Below are 12,995 nucleotides of genomic sequence, written 5' to 3'. Positions count from 1 at the left end.
TATTGTAATTAGAATCAAACTGCTTGAATCGTGTGCTTAGGTAAATAATTATTATTATCAATGCATTGTTGAAATGCACTTATGCACTGTTGAAATGCACAAAATAGCGAATTATCGATTTGCTATTTTATAGGCTTCCGTAGTTTACTAGCAGTTCCAAGTTACCAGGTATTTCAGCTAGCAGTTCAACGATGCGGAAGTAAACACTGACGCGGGGAATTGTTTTCCATCAACACTGCACACGGACTAATGCCATCCAAGCTACTCTAGTCTTGCATGGACAACTTGAAAATCACACACACAACAGTTTGGATTTGGACTGAAAGAGGTCAGCACGCAAAATATCCGGATAGACTTACGTTAGGGATTGCAGCTTTACTATAAAACAGGACATATTTCTTGGAAATCCCTACCACTGTCAGGATTTGGTCATTCTGTTACGAATAAGGTAAACGGAATTATACTGGCCGAGGAAGAATAGCAATCAGTAAGGATCTCAATCTCTACATCTTACGTTAACGTTCGGTAAGTACCAAATATGTGGTATCGCGAAATTGTTAAGGTTATCTTCAATCTGAGTTGTTACTGGTAGCTTTCGAGATATCAATTCCGGTGTTTTTATGCATTGACAGAGAACGTATATTTACAGTAACTAGGTGAAATTACAAGGCAATGTTTGCCAAAGATATATGATCTTTGGATAGTCTTGACATAGCACCGTGACTCGAGTATGAATGAATAGACCCACGAAAATCTAGGCCTAATTTTGGAATTATTTCACGTAGGCCAAGTCTAGCTTAGTGCTGTAACCCAAGGCTACTTGATCATACTTCCCAGACCATAGTTATACTTTCTCTCAATATTAGGCAGAGCTACTTGCCAAAGTTTGTATCATTGTCAATTGCCAGTTCCAATGAGAGGAGACTTTTTGAGGGATTTTGCCAGAACTAAGAAAACTCTTGACCATAGGTTTACTCCATAGCCTAGTCAATATGGTATGGTTTTGCTCCTATAGCTGTGTGTACTGTACACAGGCCTTGGCCTTGGGTCATATACATTACCTTCTGGTAAATTGGACCTTGGTCCAAGGTAGTATGGCCCTGGACCTTCATCCCACAGCCTGTACTTGTGTCATTTAAAAGCTGCAAAGTTATACTTCCTATCATTGCATGAAATGTTTAAACCACTTTTCCGGTTAACATCAAGTTTTAAATCAGCTTTTTGTGGATTTGTAACATTGATTGTGTGTGTTTATGAGAAAGTATGATTCTAGCATCTATGAGTTGTATGCATTTAGCCGTTTGGAGTTGTTATTCTGTACATATTTAAGTTAATATTTCACATATGCCATAGACAAACACTATCTATGGGTTACAATCTAAACATGCTTTGCCATGCTCAAAATAACAGTGGCCGTTTGTGAGTCTGGCAGTTGGGAAAACAATGCAATGTATACTGTATAATATTTGGAACGTAAACTGTTTGTCTGTCTGGAGAACTTTTGATAAATGTCTGTGTGCTGTATATTTTCTAACTCTCAGCTAATGTGCAATCAATTGCAATCAAATCAGTCGATTCACAGTTCAATTATTCATCAATCACAAGGGAGTAAATATTTGGATGATTTTTCAAGGCCTCAGAAATTTATGGGTCGTGAGAGTAGCGAGAGGGAATTCACAAACATGGGTTGCCAAGAAAGCAGTTTTGAGGATGGGAGGCTCTGTTGTTCACAAAAAACTATTGGTGTTTATACTAACAACACAGTCTAACAGATTGCAATTATATGCCATAAATAATACACTTTGAATTTATTGTACGATTTTGAACAATACTGTTTCTGCATGCATGGTAAGAACTATAAAACACTCATGAATGTTAATCATTAAGTCCCAGCTGCACTAAGATTTCTGTCTGGTTATTCATCCCATAAGTGGCCCATCCCTAAGTAATTCTCCACAGCTCAAGCATTTGAGAGAAATTAAACAGGCAGTAGCACATACTTCATTTACCAAGCAGACAATTATTGTGTAATGTACAGTATATGTGTGTGTGGTAATAAAACCCTGGATTATAGTTATTAGACCCTGGGGAAATGTGGCTTTGGAGGGTTTGTTTAGTATGTGATTAAGTGATTTGATAATGTACCAAAATATAGGGCTTTGTGCTGGACTGTAAACTACAGTACTGTACTTATAAAGTGTTTTTGAAAGGCACATTGCATTGTTGCCTAATTCAGCTTGTTCTTATCCATTCCTTAAATTCCGCGCTATAAACTCTACGTTTGTGTTTCTTTTGGATGTTAATTGTTTACAATTTTAAGACACCTGAGTTACTGTAGTAATTCAGTATTTAAAAAAAAAAAAATTAAAATTAAAGTTAATGTTAAATTATGTTACCATGATAACATCCCCAATGGGTGGTATAAGCCTGCCATGAGTTTGACCCTGTGAGTTTAATATAACATCCCAGGTTTGTTTGCTTCAACAACATGGAAATGGGCAGGAAGGGGATTTCAAGAGATAATAGGCCTCCTGAAATTTATAGCTGGATTTGTTTTATCTCTTATCTCTCTCATATTATTAGGCAGTCCTACAGTTAGGTCTAACCTAGCTCACATGAATCAGGGACTTGAGATACTGCCACTGGTTAGAGAACGTTATTGACTATAACAGACTATATAGTCTCATCTTGTACACAAACAAATATAAGTTTGTACTTTGTACCACAATTTAGTTGCTCAACTGCACAGAGAATGCTATACAGAATTTCTCACAATTTGGCTTGAATTTTCTGGACCATATTATATATTATTATAACAATGATTTTGATATTTTTTAGTTGTGGGAACTCCCCTAACCATAGCCTACTCATGTAGTCTATATATATACCTGTATAGGTCTGTATAATACTGTAGGTAAAACAGCTATTTAGTAATAATAGTGTAATATATACAAAATGTAGGAGATAATTCCCATTCGAGTATATAGGCCTGAACAAAGTTTGCTGACATTGAAGAATACTAACACATTTAAACTGGTTAAACTTTGAAAATTGCTTTGAAAAGCTAACAGATCTGTTTTGTTTATCATTTTCCGTAGCAATCAATTTTTTTTCATATCATATATGCAGTATTTAATTGTTTTTGGAACATACAGCTCTTGTACATGTATGCATGCTGATACAACTGCTACACTGAAGACAGCTGTTTGCATGTGGGTGCCAATATTGATAAATTTGTCAACATTTCCCTGATCCAACCATTTATTAATTTACTCAGGACAACACTCTGAACTTTTCTCCCAAATAAGCCATCATTAATAATATTTTACATTTTGTGGTGTGGGGGGGGGGCGGGGGGTTACAAACTACAAAACAGTTCCCAAACGTCTTTCCACATTCTACTACTTGGCTTTGAAACTGGCTGATATTCAGTGTTCAGATTTTGTGTAGTGCAGTGTTGTTGAAATCTCTGATCTCTGAAAAGTCTTGATAACATAAAATACTACTCCATGTTTCCTGTTCAACAGAAACTGTCATACAGTGCACGTTTTGCACTTGAGTATAGCATACTTGACCATTTTGCGTAGCAATTTCACCATTGTGTAAATCTTTTGAACATTTTGCTGAGCATGTATACATGCAATTTACTGGATTTACTCATTCCCCGCTCTTGAGATAAAAATTTGATTGGAACGTAATTTTATCAGCTATTAAGTAGTCGTATATTATAGATCTATGATATATTATCTATGGTACAAATTGTTACAGAGAAATTTTATTTCAAAGTAATATAGAGTGACAGCTGCATAAATGTGTGTTAAATACATACCAGCAAAAGTTCTCCCAAGTGTTATTAATGTTAAGTACCTGATAACACTGTATGATACTCAGTTTGAAGCACGTTAAGTTCTGACTGCCAATTGGTATGGTATATAAAAGGATATATTGCAGTTGCTAAAGTTCATTGCTTTCACAGAGATGCTGGGAAAGCTCAAAATTGTAGAGTTCACACTGATAAGAGATGCCCAGTAATATTCTGCTTATTTCTTTGTGTGTGGGTGTGGGGGCGGGGGTGGGGGAAGAAGATATAAATTTTTCCAATGTGGAAATAGTGTGTTATTTGCATCTGGCAACAACCAAGTGAATGATAACAGCACTGCAATTCAGATTAAATCTTTCTTTCTTTGTCAAATTTAGCTTACTTAGGGCGGAGATGAAAAAATATTTCTACAAAAAATCTGCATTCTATAACTACAAAGAACATTGACAGCTAAGCAAATATATAAATATGTCACATTTCAAGGATAAATCATGATCCCTCTTCCTCCCTTCACCCCCCAAACCCCCCCCCCCCGCCAAAAAAAATTAAATTAGGAGAGTAGCATTTTTGAAGGTGAAGAACAGCTACCATGCTGACATACCACTCCCTGGAGGAATGGAAGGTTTACATTCAATCAACTATAAATCATGAGTTAGGAAGAAGATATTGAGATGGAAGTTTCCAACCACAGTTTGAATTTTTTCTCAGATTTTAAGTCTGTAAGTCTGTAAGTGATACATTAATTGTCTGCCACTGTAACAAACCTTCAAAAGGTTTGTGATCATGTAAATGGTTAAAATTGTACATGATGTCCCTCTTTCTTCAGGGACTATAAAGAAGTAGGAATGGGAGGGGGAGGGGGTAGGGAGGGAAGGGAATGGCAGTGGTTGGGTACAGAGTGAGAGTTGGCAGGGAGAGAGGTCATTTTGGTAGCCATGTACAGTATTGAACAGCAGGTAGGGATAACAAATTTAGAGAGATTGAACATGTGGAATTAACGCTTTGAGAGGTCATTAATTAATTTTCTTAGAAACAAAATAGGAAACAAAAAACTGTACTGATGACCAAACCGATAATAACTTGCTAAACTGGTATTTCAGCATGTTTCTTTTTTATTTGGTGGGGGGGGGGGGGGGGAGGAGGAGAAGCTTGTGTCATAGCACAGCATAATTTAAGCATACTTCAACTAAGTTATTTAAGTTCATTCCTATCCTTCTTGTCTCCCACCAAGCGAGTGGCCTGTACAACCTGAAGTTTCGTTGTCTAATATAGATGCCTTAATCATCCATAATACTTATAACTTAAACATTCATTAAAAAATTCTTCATTTCACTACATACAGTAAGACATGCAGGCCTATATTGCTTCCGAAATACAGGCAGACATATATATATATTAATGTATCACTCAATTACTGAGTGCAAACATCACTCAGCACATACATCTAGACGACGTCACATCATCTTGCCATCGTTCGGTTTACCGTACCGTAAAAGCAACCCTGTCATAGATTTCATTCTTGTGATAATAATAATAATAATCATAATTGCGGCTCGTACAGGCTTTGTGCATTCTGACTGTATATAATATATAAGCACTAGGGTACGTCTGCTTACATTACCCAACTTCCACTGGTATAGGCTTACTCTTAATCTCTCTCTCTCGCTCTTTCTCCATCAATTACACTTCCTCAACCTCCTCACTATATGTACTGTACAGCTGAATTGAGAAATAATAAGGTTACCAATTTACCCTCACACTGACTGGCTGTCTTGAGGGGGAATGAAAATTACAAATAAAATACTGTTTGGTTACGTCAGTTCTCATAGTGGTCTAGATCGGCGAAAAAAGACAAAAATGGATGCCAGAAAAAATGTATTAAAATATTGAAAATGTAAGGCATAAATTTGATAATATTTGAACCCGAACGAGTTACTGTTAATAAAGTAAAGATATTTCATTTTATATAGATAGTGTGCACATGTTTCTGCGTTTATTGAACTAGCTTACCAGCTCAGATTGCAAAGACAATCTAATGGCATCATATTTCATTTTTTTTTTTTGGCAGGCATATAAGATTCAACTGTACATATAGCCGTACATGCAGCCATCTTTTAATACTTAGCACGTTTTTGCACATACGAATATTAATGTCATAATTCCAACCTCCCCCCTACAAAATTACACATACTCTGCTCGACTGTAATTTTGCAAAGTTAAATTCTAATAATGTTGTAGGCTTTATTAAAAAAAAACCACTCACTTGTACCGTACCATCTGTGTCACAAGGGTAATAATTGTGTTTGTCAGTTAAATCTCATGATCATGTCCTATGAGCTATCCAACACACGCAGCATGTACTCAGGCTGATTGAAGAATTATTGTATATGATAGCTGTACATATGGTAAATTTGCCATTTTACTGAACGAGCAGCAACGGTTTTATTTTTTGTGTGAAAGATGTTAATGCCAATCCCTCTTTTTATTTATTGATTTTTTCATTTATGGACAATGTTCATGCCAATCTCTCTGATTTTGCTCTGTTTATGATTGTTTATGATTATGGTGCATTTAGTTAAATTAAATCCTTCATCTGGATACATGATTTTACGAGTAGTTTGATTAAATTTAGTCAAAATGTGATTGCTACGTTTGCAAAAAAACTATACGTATTCAATCAATACATCAAAGACCATAAATAAAAAGAAAATATACCAAAAAATTGTGCACCGGCCACAAGTTGGTGAAATATATCAAAATTAATGGTACCTTGTGTTACTGTAGAAATGTCTTATATTTTTTCGTGTGCACAATAAAGTTGCAGTGTGTTTATGCAGAGCTCTATAGTACAGAGCACAAATGCAAGAGTGTTTGTTTGTGCAGACCTCTATAGTACAGATCACAAATGCAAGAGTGTTTGTTTGTGCAGAGCTCTATAGTACAGATCACAAATGCAAGAGTGTTTGTTTGTGCAGAGCTCTATAGTACAGATCACAAATGCAATCTGTGTCTGTTTGTGCAAAGCTCTATAGTACAGATCACAAATGCAAGAGTGTTTGTTTGTGCAGAGCTCTATAGTACAGATCACAAATGCAAGAGTGTTTGTTTGTGCAGAGCTCTATAGTACAGAGCACAAATGCAAGAGTGTTTGTTTGTGCAGAGCTCTATAGTACAGATCACAAATGCAAGAGTGTTTGTTTGTGCAGAGCTCTATAGTACAGAGTAGGGTTGGGCGATATATCGAAAATTATTAATATCGCGATAATTTTTTTTCAAGACGATATTTTTTGAGGATTGAACAAATGACGATAATTTCTTGTGAAAGAAATTTGAAATAAGTGTGGATAAAAATGCGATTATCCTTTCTCCGTTTTATGTGTAAATGTTTATTCTAGCATTCCATGGTTAAGAAAGTTGAAACAAAATAAAGTTTATCAACTTCATTTACTGACTTTTGAACTTCGTAAAAAACCCGTCCTTTACAACATTAACTGTATAAAAAACCTCGAAAATCAGTAGAGAAATTACCAAATGTGCACGAACATTAAGTTGGTACACCTTTCAAATTTTACGAAAGATCGAGCAAAATACTTTCGAAAAATTCACGCGAAACTGGCATATCGTGCTAAATGCAACAAATGTCATGTAAACAAGGCTCTAGTACACCCATTTATTAATAAACCATACGACCACATCTGCTGTTAAGCGGGGGAAAGAGAAAGTATTTTCTAGAATTTCCACAAAAAAAGGAAAAAAAATATCCTACCATAGTTAGGAGTATAGTACATAGCCTAACCACTTCGTTGGTTACGAATCTCACGTAACAACAAAAACACAACTAATTGTATTTTGCGAAGTTGACGTTTTCTACAAGGATATGGAAACAATATTTAGCATTTAGTTAATCATGCCAAATGGCCTAAAACATGGGATTGCAAGATATACTTTCATAAAGATGGCCATACTGTAGCTACTGGGGCCTTGATATCGTGCTGTCTGTATGGTATAGACTGTGCCTCGTGTATCATGGGGAACATATTGTTTTGTTCATGCGGATGAGTCGGTTGGCTTGAGGTGTGTTTTTACCTCCATGGTTTTACCTACCTTAATGTTACGGGGATATAAATTTTCTTAAACGTCTAAAATAATATTTCGCATAACTTTACAGATCCTTTACTGACTGACCTAATTAATTCTAGAGTGGAGTCAAAATAGTTTACTCCATAAAAAGTTTTTTGGAAACGTGCCAAAAATGTTAACAAACAGGTGTTAGGGGGGTTGTTTGGCAATTTACCTGGGAAAATCCGCAGCACATGTACAGTAGCCTACCGTGATATTTAAGTAGGGGTAAACACTGCAGTTAACTTGTAAACTGATGTACGTATAGCGCACGCTGTTCATTGTTAGGCAGTCTAGAAATGGGGCTTTGTCGAACACAGTTTCTTTCATAATATCGTCAGTTTTGTAAGTTAAACTTTTTAAAGATTGTAAGACAGATTAAATCTCTTTTCATTTTATCACATAATATAGCTACTCTAACTTGTCATTTTCAAATTTTCATCAGTTTCGTGACAATTTATATTCAAAAAGTTGTTAGTATTTTGAATCCTCAACTGCGAGTTTGTTATCGCCAGACACGCAAAAATACTAAAATTTTCCGGGGCCTTCGCCCCTGGACCCCACACAAGGGGTTCCATCCCTTAACCCCACTGGGCCCTAAGGCGGGCCCCTTGACCCCACGCCATTATGCTCGCACGCAACAGGGGTTGGTGTGTTCGCTGCGCGAAAACACCGGTGGTAAATCGGCAGTTGTTTTTAGTGTGTTTGCGAACACACTAAAAACAACAAGGAAAAATTATCGTAATTATCGAAATATTGCGATAATTTTTGAACTATTTATCGTGACGTTAAAAAGCAAATATCGCCCAACCCTAGTACAGAGCACAAATGCAAGAGTGTTTGTTTGTGCAGACCTCTATAGTACAGATCACAAATGCAATCTGTGTCTGTTGTGCAGAGCTCTATAGTGCAGAGCACAAATGCAAGAGTGTTTGTTTGTGCAGAGCTCTATAGTACAGATCACAAATGCAAGAGTGTTTGTTTGTGCAGAGCTCTATAGTACAGAGCACAAATGCAAGAGTGTTTGTTTGTGCAGACCTCTATAGTACAGATCACAAATGCAATCTGTGTCTGTTGTGCAGAGCTCTATAGTACAGATCACAAATGCAAGAGTGTTTGTTTGTGCAGAGCTCTATAGTACAGATCACAAATGCAAGAGTGTTTTTTGTGCAGAGCTCTAAAGTACAGATCACAAATGCAAGAGTGTTTGTTTGTGCAGAGCTCTATAGTACAGAGCACAAATGCAAGAGTGTTTGTTTGTGCAGAGCTCTATAGTACAGAGCACAAATGCAAGAGTGTTTGTTTGTGCAGAGCTCTATAGTACAGATCACAAATGCAAGAGTGTTTGTTTGTGCAGACCTCTATAGTACAGATCACAAATGCAAGAGTGTTTGTTTGTGCAGACCTCTATAGTACAGATCACAAACTATGCAAGAGTGTTTGTTTGTGCAGAGCTCTATAATACAGAGCACAAATGCAAGAGCATCTGTTTGTGCAGAGCTCTATATATCACTGTCTGTTTGTGCAGACCTCTATAGAACAGATCACAAATGCAAGAGTGTCTGTTTTTACAGCGCTCTATAGTACAGATCACAAATGCAAGAGTGTTTGTTTGTGCAGACCTCTATAGTACAGATCACAAATGCAATCTGTGTCTGTTTGTGCAGAGCTCTATACACCAGTGTCTGTTTGTGCAGAGCTCTATAGTACAGAGCTAAATTTAGGGAGTACTTCACCGAATGAGTGAGATCTATACTGTTTAGTACATGATCTCCAAACATTTTGTATATATTTCAATCTAGTCATGAGCTAGTCGTGAACAGTACAGTACAGTATATTCAAGGTCCTTCGATAAAATGTTTACTGATGCTCAAAACTTAAACTCAGTTTATCCGACATGATTGAGAATACTTCTGAAGAGCTTTCTGATTGGTTGCTGATCAGACGTGTGTAAAGTTGCCAAACGAATGGTGGCCGGCGCCATTTCGTTGCTAAAAATGTACAACAGTAGTTATGAGTGGTAAATGTTTATGTTAGCTTGAAAGTGTCACACTACATGTGTGAATTATAGTAAGTTTGCAGGTATAGTTTGCCCAGAAGTGTCCATCAGAAATTCTTCAAAAGGAATTCAAAGTGATTTCATAGACTGCGGCTACTGTCAAGTTTCGTCAAGCAACTGTAGATAGGACGGATTTAACAGCATCCTTTGTTGATTTAGGGCGTGGCTGGAGATCCCCAATGTTGCTTAAAATATAGACTATATCTAGACTAATATCTAGGTAATACTAATTGACATGAGTTGTTTGTTGTATAAAAAAATTGATAATTATAATTTGATCTTTTCTAAGGATCTGAAACAATTAAGGTTTTTCAAATATCCTGAAAAGCAAAGAAATCTTGTAATGTTTTTCCAAATACAATATATACCGTCGCACTTTTATGCTAATAATGCTACAGGACTCTCTTCCAATAATATTTCAAATATAATAGAACAAACTTCCAATCACAACTGCATTAATTAACCATTCAGTTTGTGTCACAAGTTTGTCATCATAGGCACTCTATGTGACGTATTGTTGTACATGCCAATTACTCACTTATTTTTATAGAGAAAGATTATAACACTTCTCTTGCCTAACCTTTGTATACACTCGAGTGTTGCCTTTCCTTTTAGTCGAACATTGCTAATTTATGACTAGCCAGTTTATCTTGTGTCACACTGTTCTTGCGTTACCAGAACAAACACTGAGGCCTATAGTTAAGCCCATGTTCTTCTTAATACAGAATTATTGCCTTAGAGGCAGCCAAGATTCATCCTTCTCTGTCAGTTGCATAAATTGTGGAACCCACTTTATTGCTGGAAGGCATATATTTCTCTAAACTCGTATGTCAGTGACGAAAAATGTAAAATGTCTAGCCATTTTATCATGTGAAAGAAATAAGATAACAGAGTTGAAATTGTGAACGGCATCTGGTATGGGCAGAATACTAGTTTAGTACTGTCATGTCGTCCCATAATTCTGTTGTCAGGATATGTTTGTTTCAAGTTTGCAATACGGTACGGTATATATGGCATCTTATCATTATGTATGTGATGACAACATAACTGGCTTCTAGCGATATCTCTATCTGTTATATATACTACTAAATGGTTTATATCTGAGCAACATGTCAGTTTTAGTGTCATCACATATTCCAATAATTTTTTTTTACTTGAACTTCTTTTTCTCCTTTTTTCAAGCATTGAGGCCTAGAACTTCATAATTTTAGCCACTTGCTAAGAAATTCATGTGTCTAAAATATCTACTCTACTTGCTATTTAAAGTCAATTCCCTAAAATTCACATTTTCCTTTGATTAATATAATATAGCAATACAGTATGTCTCTACTACAGTAGCAATAGGAATGCCAGCGATTTCTTGTTCTAATGGCAAATAGCGAAATCCACTGGAATTTAGCCAGTACATAGACTGAATTTCAAGGCGTGGGTATTGCTGGGCCCAAAGATGTCAAAGAGATGTCAATATGGTCACCTAGATTCAGTTCATCATTTACTGGACATACAAACCATCACCTTCAGTTAACGTTCCTCATCAAAACATTTAAAGTCAATATTTACTTCTCTCCTCACATACCTGTCTCCTCACAACAGCTGCATCCTAGCTGCAGCCTCTAGAGTGGCCCTGTAGCTTTTGACACTGGCCTCCCCTATTGACAGGTCAGCTTGTGTCAGCTAGTGTCAAAGGTTACCAGGTCACTCTAGACACAGTATTAGAGACTTGGTGGCCAATTGACTAAGGCGTCGGACTTGTGATCCAAGGATTGCTGGTTCGATTCCTGCCTAGTTCATTACGTTGTGTCCTTGGGCAAGATGCTTTATCTCACTTGCCACTCTCCACCCAGGGGTTAAATGGGTACCTGTGAGGTAACTTGTCATTGGGCGCAGTATATAACTGCTGCAGACTGGAGGGATTGTCTCTGGGACAGGTTATCATTGACCAGGGGTAATATAACGTCTGTAAAGGGCTTTGAGACCTATCGCTGGTATAAAGCGGTATATTAAAAGCAAATATTATTATTAGTGTGGTGCAGTTGTTGTGTGGATTATCCAGACCAGGTAAGATTTGTACTTGACTATTTTTTATCCATTTGATGATACTCAATAGCTGTTTGAGGGGTTGGCCAGCATCAAGAAAAAGTACTCTTCAACTTGTGAAGTGGATCTCTATTGGTATTTAAAGCAGAATTGAACCATGCAGTTCAAGTTGAAATTGATATTTCCTACTATTGACAGTGCACTATGTGCAGATACAATATATACCACCAGAAAGAATTAACTCTTACTTTTCGTTTTCAATTCATACCGTGCAAAGTCACAAAGAACTTCTAAAATTAGATTTAGAATAAATTTGAAAAGTAAAAATAAATTTCAGACTACCTGGTATGGAATAGATAAGAGTGGAAGTACAAAGTAACTTCAACCTAACCTGGGTAATAATACTTGCCGTTTTTTTTCTCGAGGACCAAGAGAGGTTGTCTGCATCTAAACTCTAAATGTCTGTGCCCACAACTCTGTACCATGAGTATTTAAAACTTTCAAATAAAATCCCTGTCAGGTATGCAGATCTACTTCACAGCATGTTTCAAAGATAAATTTCAGGTTCACAGCTGAGTGCATATTTTTATGGTGGTAGAGGAAAGTTTGGGTTTGCTGGCTTACTGAGCTGTTTCGTCTTCACTATATCGTTTGAACTCTCTGAAGTACAGAGCAGATAGTATAAAGTTTAACATTTCAGAAAGAAAGAATTCAGTTACTTAAATCAGGCAAAGTGTTCTCACATTTTGATAAATCTTGTTAGCTTTCGGGATGCACAGTAGTGTACGTCATTTCTTTCTTCCAGAACTTGAACCGACATGTATTAATTTCTGATGACGTTTTATATACTGAATGCTACGGAAGCAACGAAGGGCCAAATTACTTTCAAATGACTGTTTTCCTAAAATTCATATTTTTAAGCTTGTCTTCAATTTATGCAAAGTGAAGGTGTCAATCTAT

General features: G+C 36.5%; 1 protein-coding gene across 7 annotated transcripts in view; it reads left to right on the top strand.

Annotated features, from left to right (window-relative positions):
- Nucleotides 1-210: 210 nt before the first annotated feature.
- The window catches only part of LOC139965308 (copine-3-like), a 105,909-nt gene continuing 93,124 nt past the window's right edge, over nucleotides 211-12,995 (top strand). For 3 of the 7 annotated variants that reach the window (XR_011792220.1, XM_071967529.1, XM_071967527.1), the window contains exon 1: nucleotides 212-525. The gene's annotated coding sequence lies outside the window, so the exon portion shown is untranslated. Of the gene's footprint in view, nucleotides 526-12,995 lie in introns of all 7 variants that reach the window. The other 4 variants (XM_071967530.1, XM_071967528.1, XM_071967531.1 and 1 more) reach the window with 3 other exon arrangements.

This window comes from Apostichopus japonicus, chromosome 3, assembly GCF_037975245.1.
Source record: "Apostichopus japonicus isolate 1M-3 chromosome 3, ASM3797524v1, whole genome shotgun sequence".
Classification (NCBI taxonomy): Eukaryota; Metazoa; Echinodermata; class Holothuroidea; order Aspidochirotida; family Stichopodidae; genus Apostichopus; species Apostichopus japonicus.
Note: the sequence above shows the minus strand (reverse complement) of the source record. Positions and strands in the feature narration are given on the sequence as shown.